The 17878-nt window shown below is 35.2% G+C and overlaps 1 pseudogene across 1 annotated transcript in view; it reads left to right on the plus strand.

Annotated features, from left to right (window-relative positions):
• The first annotated feature begins 1616 nt into the window (after positions 1–1616).
• LOC309825356 (3-ketoacyl-CoA thiolase, mitochondrial-like) overlaps positions 1617–17878 on the plus strand; it is a 50134-nt pseudogene continuing 33872 nt past the window's right edge. The window contains exons 1-2 of the transcript in view: positions 1617–1787; positions 4168–4337. The product of the transcript in view is annotated as a 3-ketoacyl-CoA thiolase, mitochondrial-like (transcript). The remainder of the gene's footprint in view (positions 1788–4167; positions 4338–17878) is intronic.

Consider the following 17878-nt stretch of genomic DNA (forward strand, 5'->3'; position numbering starts at 1 on the left):
GAGGACAGTGAATGAAGGTTTATCTTAGCATTCTTTCAGGTGTGGTATCTTGGCATTTATGTTGTTGTTGTTTTCTGTAAAAAACGTGGAGCAGAAATGTTATCACTTGATTGTTTTAAAAGTCATCTATATTTTAGTAAATACTTCTTAGTGAAGCTTGCCCAAAAGTTTGAGCTGCCATTAAACAAAATTAAATGTATTTAAAATTAGTAACTTTTAATAAAATGAACATAGTGTTAAACTATGGTTTAGTCTGGTCAGTACTTTAGAATTCTGAGCATTTGAATTTTTAATAGTACATTTAATGAAATTGAGGTTGCTCATATAACATTCTTAAAATTTAGAAGTACTGTAGTTCCTGAAACTCGGGAGGGAGCGTAAATTTTTTGAAGCTGGCTTTGGGTAAATATTAAGTCATTAGACATCATCTATTAGAAATCCCTGAAATGGAGCACCATGGCATGCTGTTTCATAGCATACTGATAAATTTTATTAGCATCACACTAAAAACAACCCCCAGAAAAGCATTTCCTTAAGTCTCTAAGATAGTTATTTGCCTTTGACTTTTTTGTTTGTTTTGATATGAGAAAGGTTCAGCAACCATAATATTGCAGATCACCTTCTTAGGATTAACTTTTTTTTAGGAGGGTAATTTGTTTTGAGCATTTTACATAGTTGTGAAAAAAATACTGCTGTTCTCTGCATTCAAAACTCCAGCTGATGACAATGAAACTACTCATGTACATTGAGGACAGTATGTTTGATTGAGTATCTAAATTCTTTATATCCCTTATAAAATTTTTTTACTTATGAGTAACTGAAAAGTTACTGGAAAACCATTCACCATTGCTGAGCTGTCACTTGATTATCCTGAACTTAGTAATATTGTAAAAGAAGCATAAAATAGCAAGATGGGGGGGGGGGAAAGAGGTTAAAAAAAGAACAGTAGTAAAAACTGCAGTTCAGGGTATTAATCGTGTTGAATTTTGTGTTTCTGACAGCTAATAAACCAATAATAAATGTGCTCTCTAAAATTGCATGTGTATCATGATCTGAACCCTCAGTCTAATTCAGGGTCATTGGATTTTACAATCTCATAAGCTTCCAGGACTTTGCCTAGCACATCAAAACAATTGCTTAATGTGTAATATATTCTACAGCTAGCCATCTGCTTACCCTCTTGACCTTTCAAATTTTATAAAAATCCAAGCCCATAATTTCTCACTTCATGAACCACCAGATTTTTGGAATATGTTATATTCCAGGGTTACTTTATCTTTTTATGAAGCCAAAGAGACTTAATATATTGGATAATATTTGGCAGCAACATGCCTTTTCCATTGAAACGGTTATGAGAGCAATCACTAGAGTTAATAAGATTTAGGCTATTTTTATGCACTATGTAGTGAGAGATGCTCATTTAAACAAGTGTCCTAATTGCAGGATTCTTAAACTAAACAGTAGTACAGACTACAGTAATGATGCTAAAAATAGTTGAGAAACAAGAAAAAATGATTCCAAAATATTTATTTTCATTGATAATATGACTTTATATTTACATGAAGAGAATATTATTTTTATATTTGTGGTTTAGTCCGTGAACAATTTACTTAATCATGTCCTCATCACCCCGCACCGCCGCACAGCAGGAGGTGAGCAGCAGCGAGCAAACTTTCATCTGCCGCTCCCCATGCCCCCGTCGCTGGCATTACCACCTGAACCATCCCCCACCACCCCTGTCCGTGGAGAAATTATCTTCCAGGAAACCAGTCCCTGGTGCCAGAAAGGTTGGGGACCGTTGATTTAACTCATTCACATGAGTGACAGAGCTGGGGGAGATCCCAGAGCTTCTAATTCCTTGTTCAAAACTCCTAGTGTGTACTGACCATGACCTAGCTCTTAGTCTTGAGAAGACAGTGGGGAGGGGGCAGACAAATGTCTAATTAACAGAAATCTTGGTGTTAAGGGATCTTTAATCTTTAGTGATTTCCCCAAGAATCCTCTTTCATCACTTATGACAGTCATATATTTTGATAGAAGATTTGGGGGTCCTAGAAGGATCAAGAAATAACGAGGACTTGCTCACTTCCCTGCCCAGCTTCTTTCTCTCCTCTCTCTCATCTTCTTTTCCCAGAAGAGCCACGGCACTTCTCCCATTACATTAAACAATGTAGTTCTCTCACATTCTAGTCCCCTCCAAATTTATTTTTTTCTTTATGTAAGCTTATAAGGAATTTCTTCTGACCAAATATAATATTTAGCTTCAAGGAAATGCCAGGAAGTGATCAAATCTGAGGGATCTGAAATCAGATAGCTTAGGTTCAAATCCCAGTTTCACCACTTGCTTGCTGTGTAATAAAAGAATACCTATATGGTGGCTTGCCCCTGCCCTCTGTGAAATACTGATAATAGTAGTATATAACCTTATATTATAAATCTTAAAATTTCATATTTTCCTGCTACCTCAACATCCCCCCAAACAAGTTGTGAGCACCCCGCCCAGGTGACAGGTACACCAGAATGATAAGGCTGGCCCCTGTCACAAGTTACCCTTCTTGCCCTCATCTGACTGTGACCTAGTGTCATTCAAATGCACCAATGAAATCTCCTCACATCTTTTGCTTGTGTTCTCCAACCTGACCTCTATTAAGGAACTTGCCCACAGGTTCTGAAGCCCACTCTTTGGTGTTCCCAGGGGGTCATGGGTGACTCTGTCTCCCTAGAATCTGTGAGCATAATAAACATTGTTTCCCTATGCTTCTCATGTGGCCCTTCTTGTGGCCACACTTAGCTGATCATTTCATGAAAGAATACTGAACACACTTCATAGGGACTTTGTAAAGATTATATCTCTCTCTCTTACTCTCTCTCCATATATATATATATATATATATATATATATATATATGGTGTAAAAACTGTCTTTACTTCATTATGAAACTGGTGACTTAACTCAAAGAATGTCAGATAAATAAAATGGATAGAAACCATTTATTGAATGACTACTAAGTATTTTATATGATAGTTTATGTGAATTATTTCACTTAAATTTCACAACTGTTAAAATATTGTTCTTCTGACATTTTCCAAGTATGGATGCATTGTCACCAATGAATTATATATATCAAAGAATAGGTCAACTTATGTAAAACATCTGTATATTATTTTATTATCTGGCTTTGGAAATCAAATATAGAGACTGAGGTTGATAATTAGAGAGAGACTTCAAATTGGTCTAGGCTGATGCATGAAGGGCAGGTAAGACATATCCCATCAATTTTCCACTTACTACTTTATGGTCTATCTGTATTCTGGATTGAAAAGTCTCCACTGAGATTTGCAAAGACATGATCATGACTCTGCCCATTCCAAAATTGAGAATTATAAGATGTGGTCTTCTTTACTTCCTTTCTTCCTTCCTCTTTCATTCTCTCCTTTACTCTTTCCCTCTTTACATTAATCCAAATTGCTTTTCTCAAGAAAAGCATTGAACAAATTTTGGGAGGTTGAGAAATAACATAAAATTCTTTCTCAAGCAATTCCAATTCTGTCAACCATTACACTATTTCAATCATTTAAAAGAAAATTCTTTAAACACTTAGTAAGCATAAAAGTGAACAACCTCTAGGGAACTTCAAATATTCAATCTATTATCATGATAGTCTCATAGAATTATAAGATCTGATACCTATTCTGAATTGACATGGTGTATTATTTATCCTTTTTTAAAAAAGTGTCTTCTTTACAAAGCTATCTGTCAATTGTAGTTGGCTCTGGCCTCTAAAGTATGAAAAATTCTATAATTGCAAAGCACTTACAAAGATTTAGAATGATTTCTCACAGCAAAGGGAAGCAGCATTTAACTGAAGCAGTGGAGCAAAACTGAGAAAATCATTCATATTTCAGCAACTGAAAAACAGGATTAAAATAGTGCTTATTACCATTTCTAACTAGCATTTTCTAACTCACACATACACACACACATGCGTGCACACACTCATACAGGGAATACGTGGAGACATGTAGACCTAGCACTGCTTTCTGTTTTTGTTAAACTCATATTCCAAAGAATAAAGAACTGGATATTACTTGTCAATGTGCTTGGAGGAATACTGTACATCATATTACTGCTCTCCTGTTTTAGTATTTTTTTTCATTTGTTTAAAGATTCCCACTACTTCCATGTATTGTATTGACACAAGGCTAAGAGAACTACAAACCCAATTATTCTTGACAGGATTTGTAGTGACCAGGAAATACATCCACTGTGTATTTGCCAGATGTCAAGTTGCAACTCAGAAAATACATCTTCTGAGAAAAGGGAGTCCTGAGCTGAGGTACAGCATCCAGTTGTGTTCAGAGAGATGCATAAGCCATCACTGAAAATAGCCTTCCTTCATCCTCATGTAAATGAACATGTTCTACTTCTGATTACCTTAATATTCCACAATTACAGTGAAACCATGGAGAGAAGGCACAGCATTGATCTTCAGCCAGGCATAAAATTATTCATTTTCTAATCAAGCTATACAAGACAGGAAAGTAAAAGGAGATAAACACATATTCTTCTATTGTTTTTTTGTGTATCAGTGAGGAATAAAATATAAGATAAACCCATTTTCAAATAAATAACCCACATTTACTCATAACATCTCCCAAATGCAGTAATGAAACCTAAACATAAAGAGGAATTACTTTCCTCTAATATGCCATCATATAAATAAGCCTTACATGATGTCACCAGATGGTAAAACAGTAAGATTTATAAATAATTCCCCTTTGCAAGACAAACGTATCCAAATGTTTGAACGCAATACTATATATAGCGTATTAGAATTCGGTGCACTACACTTTAATTTTGCCATTTTACATCTTTCTAAATCATGCTTTTAAAAAGTATATTTTGCTTTTTGCCTTCCTAATGCCAGAAATATTTGAGGTAGTTGATGCCTGTTAGTTTCATTCATTCATCTATTTATTCATTTAAATTTCCACATTATGCGCAAGGAAGAGCAAGAACTATTTCAAACAATTTCAATGTAATTATACATTATTTTTGTCTTTCTATTGTTTTGAATAGCCTCATCAGAGCTCTTCTAAAATCCATAATAATCATAGTCTAGTAGTTTTCCCCAACTTTAAAGTTTAAATGAGAACATAATGAACAAAGCGAAGAAAACAAAATGTTTTACATGGAACACTATGCTATGTGTTTTAATATGTCATTTCATATAAACATGCCAGCAAACTCACTAATTAAGAGTTTTTATTTTTAAATAAAAAAACTGAACCACCAAAAAATAAAGTAATTTGCACAAATTTACTATTACTATTTCAGGTACTGTTGTTTGTCCACCACTAAGTTCCAAAATGTAGTGGTTCAGGAGGGTTTTTGAACATACTGTTCCTTCAGATTAGAACAGTCTTTCTCCAGATCGTCCTAAGGTTGATGCTCTCATTTCTTTTTTAAAAAATTTTATTAAAATATAGTTGATATACAATGTTGTATTGGTTTCAAGTTTACAGCAGAATGATTCAGTTATACATATACATATATATCTATTCTTTTTTAGATTCTGTTCCATTATAGGTTATTACAGGATGTTGAGTATAGTTCTCTGTGCTATATAGTAGGTCCTTGTTTTTTATCTATTTTATATACAGTAGTGTATATATTTTAATCCAAAATTCCTAATTTTTCCCTCCCCACCTTTCCCATTTGGTTACCATAAGTTTGTTTTCTATGTCTGTGAGTCAATTTCTGTTTTGTAAATAAGTTCATTTGTATCATTTTTTTCTAGATTCCACATATAAGCCATACCATATGAGATTTATTTTTCTCTGTCTGACTTACTTCACTTAGTGCAATAATCTCCAGGTCTATCCATGTTGCTGCAAATGGCATTATTTCATTCTTTTTTATGGCTGAGTAATATTCCATTGTGTACATATACCACATCTTCTTTATCCATTCATCTGTTGATGGACACTTAGGTTGCTTCCATGCCTTGGCATAATAGTGCTGCTATGAACATTGGGGTACATGTATCTTTTTTTTTTTTTCTTTTTTTGCGGTATGCAGGCCTCTCACTGTTGTGGTCTCTCTTGTTGTGGAGCACAGGCTCCGGATGCGCAGGCTCAGTGGCCATGGCTCACGGGCCCAGCCGCTCTGTGGCATGTGGGATCTTCCCGGACCGGGGCACGAACCCGTGTCCCCTGCATTGGCAGGTGAACTCTCAACCACTGTGCCACCAGGGAAGCCCTACATGTATCTTTTTGAATTAGAGTTTTCTCCAGATATATGCCCAGGAGTGGGATCCCTGGATCATATGGTAACTCTAATTTTAGTTTTTTAAGGAACCTCTGTACTATTCTCCATAATGGCTGCACCAATTTACATTCCCACCAACAGTGTAGGAGGGTTCCCTTTTCTTCACATTCTCTCAAGCATTTATTATTTGTAGACTTTTTGATGATGGCCATTCTGACCAGTGTGAGGTAATACCTCACTGTAGTTTTGATTTGCATTTCTCTAATAATTAGCCATGTTGAGCACCTTTTCATGTACTTCTTGGCTATCTGTATGTCTTCTTTGGAGAAGTGTCTATTTAGATCTTCTTCCCATTTTCGTATTGGGTTGTTTGTGTTTTTAACATTGAACTGTATGAGCTGTTTGTATATTTTGGAAATTAATCCGCTGTCAGTTGCATCCTTTGCAAATATTTTCTCCCAGTCTGTAGGTTTTCTTTACATTTTGTTTATGGCTTCCTTTGCTGTGCAAAAGCTTTTAAGTTTAATTAGATCCCATTTGTTTAGTTTTGCTTTTATTTCTGTTACTCTAGGGGATGGATCCTAAAAGATATTGCTGCAATTTATGTCAAAATGTGTTCTGCCTAAGTTTTCTTCTAGGAGTTTTATAGTATCGCGTCTTACATTTAAGTTTTTAATCCATTTTGAGTTTATTTTTGTGTATATTGTTGAGAATGTTGTAATTTCATTCTTTTACATGTAGCTGTCCAGTTTTACCAGTACCACTTGTTGAAGAGACTGTCTTTTCTCCGTTTTATATTCTTGCCTCCTTTGTCATAGATTAATTGACCATCAGTGTGTGGGTTTATTTCTGGGCTTTCTATCCTGTTACATTGATCTATATTTCTGTTTTTGTGCCAGTACCATATTGTTTTCATTATTGTAGTTTTGTAGTATAGTCTGAAGTCAGGGACTCTGATTCCTCCAGCTCAATTTTTCTTTTTCAAGATTGCTTTGGCTCTTCAGAGTCATTTGTGTCTCCATACAAATTAAAAAAATTTTTTGTTCTAGTTCTGTGAAAAATTGGTAATTTGAAGGGGATTGCATTGAATCTGTAGATTGTCTTGGATAGTATAAGTCATTTTGAGAATATTGATTCTTCCAGTCCAAGAATATTGTATATTTTCCAACTGTTTGTGTCATCTTCAATTTCTTTCATCAGCATCTTATAGTTTTCAGAGTACAGGTCTTTTGCCTCCTTAGGTAGGTTTATTCTGAAATATTTTATTCTTTTTGATGCTATGGTAAATGGGATTGTTTCTCTAATTTCTCTTTCTGCTATTTCATTGTTAGTGTATAGAAATGCAACAGATCTCTGTATATTAATTTTTTATACTGCAACTTTACTGAGTTCATTGATGAGGTCTAGTCATTTTTTGGTGGCATCTTTAGGATTTTCTATGTATAGTATCATGTCATCTGCAAAAAGTGACAGTTTTACTACTTCTTTTTCAAATTGGATTCCTTTTATTTTTTTTTTCTTCTCTGATTGCTGTGGCTAGGGACTTCCAAAACTATGTTGAATAAAAGTGGCGAGAGTTGGCATCCTTGTCTTGTATCTGATCTTAGAGGAAATCCTTTCAGCTTTTCACTGTTGAGTATGATGCTAGCTGTGGGTTTGTCATTTATGGCCTTTATTATGTTGAGGTGTATTCCCTCTATGCCCACTTTCTGGAGAGTTTTTATCATAAATGGATGTTGAATTTTATCAAAAGCTTTTTTTGCATCTGTTGAAATGACCATGTGGTTTTTATTCTTCTGTTTGTTAATGTGGTGTATCACATTGATTGATTTATGGATATTGGAAAGTCCTCACATCCCTGGGATAAATCCCTCTTGATCATGGTGTATGATTGTTTTAATGTATTGTTGGATTGGGTTTGATAGTATTTTTTGAGGATTTTTGCATCTATGTTCATCAGTGATGTTGGCCTGTTGTTTTCTTTTTTTGTGATTTTTGTTTAGTTTTGGTATCAGGTTGATGGTGACCTCATAGAATGAATTTGGGAGCATTCCTTCATCTGAAATTTTTTGGAATAGTTTCAGAAGGATAGGTGTTAACTCTTCTCTAAATGTTTCGTAGAATTCACCTGTGGAGCAGTCTGGTCCTGGACTTTCGTTTGTTGGGAGTTTTTAAATTACTGATTCAATTTCAGTACTGGTAACTGGTATGTTCATATTCTCTATTTCTTCCTGGTTCAGTCTTGGGAGATTGTACTTTTCTAAGAATTTGTCCATTTCTTCTAAGTTGTCCATTTTACTGGCATATAGTTGTTCGTAGCAATCTCTCATAATCCTTTGTATTTCTGTGGTGTCAGTTGTAACTTCTCCTTTTTCATTTCTGCTGTTATTGATTTGGGCCCTCTCATTTTTTTCTTGGTGAGTCTGGTTACTGAGGCTTGCTTTGTGGCCCAGCATGTGATCTATCCTGGAGAATAGAAAAAAAAATCAATGAAAGTAAAAGTTGGTACAAAATTGATGTAAATTTTTGATGTACAAAATTTACATCAATTTTGTACCAACTTTTACTTTCATTGATTTCTTTTTTTTTTAGTCTGTATTTCATTTATTTCTGCACTGATCTTTATGATTTCTTTCCTTTTACTAACTTTGAGTTTTGTTTGTTCTTCTTTCTCTAGTTGCTTTAGGTGTAAAGTTAGTTTGTTTATCTGAGATTTTTCTTGTTTCCTGATGTAAGCTTCTGTCACTATAAGCTTCACTCTTAGAACTGCTCTTTACTGCTTCCCATAAGTTTTGGATCGTCATGTTTTTGTTTTCATTTGTCTCTAGGTATTTTTTTATTTCCCGTTTGATTTCTTCAGTGATCCATTGGTTGTTTAGTAGCATATTGTTTAGCCTCCAGGTGTTGTGTTTTTGCAGTTTTTTTCTTGTAGTTGAATTCTAATCTCATAGTGTTGTGGTTGGAAAACATACTTGATATGATTTCAATTTTCTTAAAGTTACTGAGGCTTGCTTTGTGGCCCAGCATGTGATCTATCCTGGAGAATAGAAAAGAATGTGTATTCTGCTGCTTTCAAATGGAATTCTCTAAAATTTCAGTTAAGTCCATCTGCTCTAATGTGTCATTTAAGACCTCTATTTCTTTATTAATTTTCTGTCTGGATGATCTGAACATTAGTGTAAGTAGGGTGTTAAGGTCCCCCACTATTATTTTGTTACTGTCAGTTTCTCCTTTTATGTCTGTTAACATTTGCCTTATATATTGAGGTGCTCCTATGTTGGATGCATATATATTTACAATTTCTTATTCTCATTTCTTATTTCATTTAAATCTGAGAAAATGTCATCTCTTTTCTGAACATCCTATCTGGACTAGCATGTCAGCTCAACTTCCTCACTTTCTGTATTATTATTTTGATCTTTTTCTCCATAGGACTTATAACTACGTTAACTTATAGCATATGCTTGTTTTCTTATTACTATCAGTCTTTCTTGCTAGAACACAAGTTAAAGAAGAGTAGAACTATGTGACTTTTTCTGAAGGCTCTTCAGTGCCTTGAATAGGATGGAGCATATCAAAGTGCAAAATTCATATTAAATATTTGTTGAATAAATGAACAAATCGATAAAGCAATGTTTAGATTAAATAATAATACCAAAAATGTGGGGAGAAGATAATTATTTGGAAATATACATAGAGAAAAGTTAAATAATCCAGATTTAGGAAATAAAAACTAGACAGCAAATGCACAGACCCCTTTCTCCAGCCCTCCTCTTTCTGAGGCCACAAGATGGCTTCTTTCTCCCTACTTGAGATTTCAAATTCCTATTAGAGAGAAACTGATTGGCTCAACCTTAGATCAGGTAACTATACCTGGATGAGACCACTCTAGCCAGCATGGCACAGTCACACAATATGAGCACTGTCACTGATAATACAGTTTCATATACTGTTGCTATTCCCAGGGATGAGAAAGTTTTGAGCTCAGCAGATAACTAAGGAGACAACTACCACTTAATGCTAATCATAAGAAATAAATGGACTCTTAAAATTCCTGTATTTACAGTAGTTTTCATGTTCTAGTGATGAAGTACTTTATCTTTCAGTTTGATATGATTTTAACAATTTCTCTATTAATATATATTCTGGAAGATTTTAAGATCAGTCATTTATTGCTTAGTCACGATTTATTTGGATTAATTGAGATTGTCTTATTACATCAAAAATTTAAGGGAAGTGAATATTGTTAAAAAAGAATTGATTGTATATTTTAGTATACCTTGTTGTTGTAAAGACAAAGAGAGAAAGCAGCTTTAGATAATAGAGGGTAATATGAGAAGTTCAACATCAAATGTATTTCATAAGTTAGAAGAACTATGTGAAGGTTTTTTTGTTTTTAAGTTTATTCAACTGAAATAGTTCACACACTCTTGACAGCAATGTTTGAGAGTATTAGTTTCTCCATATCCTTCCCAGCATAGCTACATAAAGTTTAGTGTACAATAGAGGAAAAACTACTTACTTTAAATTTTGCAATAGCTCAACCAGTTTAGTTTTACTGTATGGCTCAAGCTCTAGTTTTACTGTAAAATTGTAGAAAGTATAAAATGACTATGGAAATATTGATGAAAATTCACAAAGGCAAGGCACAATGTTATGTTGAAATGGTAGTTGAACGGGATAGAAATTGGACAGAAATGGGTTTTAATTTCTGACCTATCCATGTGAGACTGAGCTTGGAAAATACTTATGAGTCTTGAAATACTTATGTGTAAAGTGAGAATAATTAGTCCACAATGATATTTAAAATCATATGAGGTAATATATTAAAAATACCACAATTTTTTTTTTTTGTAAAAGGCAGTTTAAATAAATGACAAAATTAGCTTTGGAATAATACATGAGAAATTGATGTTGCTGGATGCCTCTGGGGAGAAGAACTGAATGAATTTTCCAAGAATGAGAAAAAGAATTTTTTGTATACCTTTGTATACTCTTTTGGTAATGAACCATGGGAATGTATAGCCAATACAAAGACGAATAAATGATGTTGAAAGCCAAATAAAATGTCCCCTTCTCTATCCTTCCTGATTCTTTAGAGAGACCACAAGTAAAAGAAATTTGACACATAGGTAAAATGTCTTAGCAGTTAAGACATTATGTTTTAAATATGTAAGCATTGAATAAAGTTAAATCATTTAGATTATAAAAATATTTTTTCATCTCCTCTATTTAGTCCCTTTTATTTGGGTTTCGGATTAAAGTATTAAGACTGATTGTTAGTAGAAACCATAGTCAACTGAAAATTGCCTATTTTTCACTTTTAATATATGTTAGACTACCTGAAAAGCATAAAAATACTAGGCAAAAGTATTTTTACTATATAAAATGTGCTTATTATATAAAATAGTAACTACCTGCTTTGTTCTTTATGTTTAATGAGTCTTGTGTTTAACCTATTTTTGTCTAATCTTTAGCACAAATATTCATTCAGCATTCAATGTTTTTCTAACAGTTTAGAAAATTAAGAAAAACAAATATTAAACATGTTCATGTTTATTCAGCAGCAGACACCCAGTGCTCTATTCCTGTTAAATGGCTTATCCGTGTAGTAATCAGATTGCTTTTGAAAGGTAAAAGTGCCAGATACTCAGGTTAGTCTTCGTATGTTAAATAATGTGTTCTAGCCTGCAAACTATTTCTTCCTATGCCAAATAACTCAAAAACAATTATTCACAATGATTATGCAGGGAAATTATTTTAGGATATTGTTAACTGAAGCTCAATAATACTTTTAGTTATAAAATAACCTCTCATACCTGTGCAGTGCTTTACACTTTCACATGTTATCATCTGATTTGATGTGATTATCTTTAAATGGCATATGGCTCTTTAACAAAGACAATAGTGATTCAGTTTCTTCCCAGGGCTGAACATGGCATAAGATAAAAATAAAATTTGACGTGAACAAAACATGTAATCCAGCAGGATATGGAGTTTAAAACAGATCTTTTTTTTCCCATTGAAAATCAAATTTGCCACAGACATCGTAATGCCCAAAGGATAATGCTAGAAATGCTATGCAGAGTTAAAAATTTTGTCTGTGTTTTGCTGGCACTTATGTTCAAGTATAGTTGTCTCATCACATTTTAAAACGGGCAAAATTCCATTTCGACAGATGGACAAAAGCAGTAAATGCCAACTTTCAGTGTGTCAGAATCATGTACAAAAGGCTTGCTTAGAAGGCCAAGAGAATGAAAATGTTCTAAAATTCATCTATTCTGCTATTAAAAATAAAACATTGCTACTTCAGTTAAGTCTTGTGGCATTTAGGATTACCAGTTAATCACACCTTCAACATTATGGCAATTATGAATAACCACAATAACAAAAATTGCATTGATTTGATAAATCCAGGGATGGCGTAAGATGCTGCAGAAAGTAGAGAGCATTACAAAGGAAAGTCTAGAAACAAATTGAAAGGGATGCTGAGAAAGGGATAAAAGCATTAAAGGTATTGTTAGAGACCTTGGCCTTTAAAGACTTATTCAGTCTTGAGATTCAGAGACTATATTACTTTTTTCTCCTGTGCAGTTTTGTAGACACTAAGTAGAGCAAAATGATACTACATACAATCCCTAAAATTATTTTGTATTGTAAAAATGCAAATGGCAATTTCAATTTATTTTAGGCTTTTATTCAAAAAATAGGCATCAGCTGATTTTTATATTAAGAATATATATTCCTTGGGGGGATTTTTAAAATGGATAAATTAATGCATAAAAAAGTCAAAAGTTGGGTTAATGTTAGGTTGTAGCATTTTTGACTAAAATTTTTTTTGACTAAATTGCAAGCTATTTGATTAAGAACAGTAAATCAAGCATTTCACCATCCCAGGTGTGTTAGTTTTTGTTTTTGTTTTTTCTCCCTATGGCTGAAATAACAAGTCACTACAAACAAGGGTTGAAAATAACAGAAATTTATTATCTTACAGTTCTGAAGGTTAGATGTTACACACAGATCTCACTGGGCTAAAATCAAAATATTGGCGGAGTTGCGTTCGTTCCTGGGAGCTCTAGGAAAGAATCAATTTCCTTGCTTTTTCCAGCTTCTAGAGATTGCTCCAATTAGTTAAATCGTGCCCCCAACTCCATCTTCAAAGCCAGCAACTTTACATCTCTCTTATTGTTCTTCTATAGTCACATGTGCCTCTGACTCTCTTTTTCTGCTTCCCTCTTATAGTTTTAAGTATCCTGTGATTACATTGAACCTTCCTAGATAATCCAAGAAAATGTCTCTAATTTAAAGCCAGCTGATTAGCAACCTTATGTCCATCTTCAATCTTAATTCCTCTTTACTGTGTAATTTAGCATATTCATATATTCCATGGATTAGTATGTGAACATTTTTTGTAAAGGTAGTTACTATTGTACCTATCACAGTGTGCCCTCTAGGCTGCAAAAATGCATGTCTATCCTACATGAAAAATACATTCACCTCTCATCAAGATCTCCAAAAAGTCTCAACCCATTAGAGCATCAACTCAAAGTGCAAAATCTCAATTTAATCACAGCAGTTAAAAAAGTCCCAAATTTTATCAGCTGAATCATCTGAATTAGATAGATTTGGATGAGGCTTTGTGTGTAATTCATTCTGGAGCAAAATTCTTTTCCATCTGTGGACCTGGGAAACAAGAAAATAAGCTATCTATTCCTAGAATACAATAGTAAGAAAGAAATAGGAGTAATGGTAGATATTTCTGTTCAAAAAAAGGTGAAAATGGGGTTTCCCTGGTGGCTCAGTGGTTGAGAGTCCACCTGCCGATGCAGGGGACGTGGGTTCGTGCCCCGGTCCAGGGGGATCCCACATGCCGTGGAGCGGCTGGGCCCGTGAGCCATGGCTGCTGAGCCCGTGCATCCGGGGGCTGTGCTCCGCAAGGGGAGAGACCGCAACAGTGAGAGGCCTGCGTACCGCAAAAAAAAATAATAATAATAATTTAAAAAGGTGAAAATGGAAGGAAAAAAGGAAACATTAGTGCCAAGCATTATCAAAATCAAGTTGGGTAAACTCCATTAGGTTTTAAGGCCTGTGAATAGCTGGTGCCACTCTGCACTCCAGGCCCATGACTCCACTCACTGAGTCATCCTTTTATTTTCATTAAAGATCACATGTTTGCAGCTGAGTAGTTTTATCAGACTTGCCTTTAGACATCTGAAAGTACAACAGCCTTTTTTTCTTTTTTTAATAAATGTATTTATTTATTTATTGTTGGCTGAGTTGGGTCTTCATTGCTGTGCATAGGCTTTATCTAGTTGTGGTGAGTGGGGGCTACTCTTTGTTGTGGTGCGCGGGCTTCTCATTGCGGTGGCTTCTCTTGTTGCAGAGCACAGGCTCTAGGCGCATGGGCTTCAGTAGTTGCATCACGCAGGCTCAGTAGTTGTGACTTGCAGGCTCTAGAGCACAGGCTCAGTAGTTGTGGCACACGGGCTTAGTTGCCTCGCAGCATGTGTGATCTTCCCGGACCAGGGATTGAACCCGTGTCCCCTGCATTGGCAGGTGGATTCTTAACCACTGTGCCACCAGGGAAGTCCTCAACAGCCTTTTTTTTTTTATTTCACATACTCTCTCTGTCCTTTCATGTCCAAAATGCAGTGTTTCTTCTAGTTTAAAATTCTCAAGAATTTTGTGGGTCTCCTGTGTATGTCAGAGAAATTCACTCCATTGGGGAAGAGATCCCTCCACAGATTTTTCTTAAATAACCTCATATCTATTTTTGTCTTCTGCTGAGATGGCTCAGGGGATCTATTCATAACATACTTAATATCTTCTGATTGCTTTTTCTGCAACTAAATACTCTGACCTTTTGTTCTTTCTGAAGTGCTAAATTTGAAAAAGATTGTGAGGAATTTGGCTACAAGCTGAAAACCTATTGGGATCTTTTGGGTTCAACTATAGACAATTACAGGGCAGGCTTCATGAGAATAATCTGTTCCCCACACACCAGATTTGGTACACATCCAAGGCCTTGCAGTTTTCTAGACTTTCATTCAAAGGCTCAGCACCGCTCGCTTCCATAGGTCAGCCATGTTCATATGCATAGCTGCATTCCTAACCCAGGGGCCTCTATTCTGACACCTTTTAATCAGAGGCCTCAGTTGAGAAAATTCCCAGGCTCCTACACTAAAACCTCATTATTGGAGGCTTTGGCTATCTCCCTACTTCCTAGCTCAAGGTTTCATAAATAGACAGAAGCCTATATTTATCAGGGCTCTTTGACAGTGACGTGATTCTCTTTGTCTGCCCTGTATCCACTTGACTTTCCTGGTGCTCTTTCATGGGGAAAAATGGAACATAAGTGAGCGAGTGCTTCTTTTTGCCCCTTGAGCTCACTGTTGCTGTAAGTAAGTGAAGGCTTATTTGCTACTTTCCGTTTAGCTTGTTGTTCTAATTGACTACCTCAACTCCTGAGTCCTTAGCATTTTCTCTAGGAAGAGTGAATCTCTTAACTGTAGAGTCCTTTGCTACCTAGGAAGGCTGAAAAATTTCTGAATCATCAAGTTCCGCTTTCATTTTTGTTTAATAGTTCTTCCATTAATCCATCTCTTTCCTCTCTCATTTTACTGTGAGCAGTAAGAAGAAACCAGGTCATACCTTTAACACTATGCTTGAAATCCTTTCAGATAAATGTCCATTTTCTCCATTTACAAGTTCTGCTTTCCATATAATAGTGGGACCTCATTCCACTAAGCTTTCTTTCACTGTACAGCAAGGAGCCTCTTTCCCAGACTTCCAATAGCACTTCTCCATTTCCTTCTGAACTTTTACCAGCAGTGCCTTTAGTGTTCATATTTCTATAGTCTATTCAGAACAGTAGGTATTCTCTAAGGCAATACATGTTTTTTCTACCATGCTCCTGACTTTGTTTTTGTTTTTTTAATTTTTAAATTTAATTTAATTTTTATTTTTAGCTGTGTTGGGTCTTCATTGCTGTGCACAGGCTTTCTCTAGTTGCAGCGAGTGGGGGCTACTCTTTGTTGTGGTGCGCAGGGCTTCTCACCGTGGTGGCTTCTCTTGTTGCAGAGCACGGGCTCTAGGCGTGCAGGCTCAATAGTTGTGGCTCATGGGCTTAGTTGCTCCGCAGCATGTGGGATCTTCCCGGACCAGGGCTCGAACCCTTGTCCCCTGCATTGGTGGGGGGATTCTTAACCACTGCACCACCAGGGAAGCCCCTGACTTTGTTTTGAGCCCTCCCTAGCACAGCTGTTAACATCCATATTACTACTAACAGTTTATTCAAGGAAATCTAGATGTTTTCTATCAAAACCCTTGAAATTCTTTGATCTATAATATTTTTCTATAGCCTTGTAACAATTTACCAAAATTTAGTGGCTTAAACCAACACGAATTTATCATCTTACATTTCTGTAGGTCAGAAGTCTGATTTGGTTCTCACTGGATTAAATTCAAGGTGTTGACAGGACTTCATTGCCTTTTGAAGGCTCTGGTTAGGTGAGGGAAGGGAATCCATTTCCTCATCTTGTCAAGCTTCTACAATCCACCTGCATTTATTGGATCATGACCCCCTTCCTCCATCTTCAAAGTGTGCAATATTGTATTTCTCTGACCATTCTTGCACAATCACATCTCCCTCTGATTCTCTTCTTCTACCTTCCACATATACTTTTAAGGACTTTTGTGATTACATTGGATCCACCTAGATAATCCAGGATAACGTCCTCATTTTAAGGTCACTTGATTAGCAACCATAACTTCATCTGCAACCTTAATTCCCCTTTGCTGTATAATCTAACATATGCACAGGTTTCAGGAATGGACATCTGTGAAAGGCTATTATTCTCCCTACTACATTAAGTTTAAGGTAGACATTATAGTTGAAGGTATATTGACTACAGAAAGTAGCAAATCCACTTACTAAATATCTCATGGCATTTCTGCAAAATGGTATCACATGTAGAAATTTTTTCAAATGCCAACACAGAGATTCCCATTCTGTAACTTTAGGGCATGGCAAGTAAACTGGTATTAAAAATATATATTTCAGCCAAGTTTGCAATAAAAAATTTAACAAGGTCTCAATTGTTCTGAGATATATTGTGATGTATCCTTCCATAGAACTTGTAACAGTTGCAAGAAAAAATGTGCAAAGATAATCTGAGCATTACTCATGATACCTAGGTTTCAGGTTGTTTTCTGCCATCAGAGGTCTGTATAGGACCTTGATTTCTCTAACATAAATTTTACTTTCTGGGATGTGGAGAATCTTTGGAAATATGATGAGACAACTATATTGGAAGTGTTTTGTTAACTTAAGTGTGCTAAATTTTTATTATTATATTTTCCTATCTTTAAGCAACCGAAGTTCAAAATTTAACAGCATGGACTTTTTTTTCAAAAATGATTGCCATGGTGTTTATTTAGATCTTCCAACATGTCCACAAAGATGCTGAGATAGTTTTAAGTCTAACTTTTATAAACTAGACACTGCTTCATTGTCCTTATTAAGTTTTTTGGCATTTTGGTAAAGATATTTAAACTATGCTTTAAATATCCCCTTTTCTCAGCCATAACAATACCTCAACTTAATTA

This window comes from Grampus griseus (genome assembly GCF_964374135.1).
Source record: "Grampus griseus genome assembly, chromosome: 7".
Lineage (NCBI taxonomy): Eukaryota > Metazoa > Chordata > Mammalia > Artiodactyla > Delphinidae > Grampus > Grampus griseus.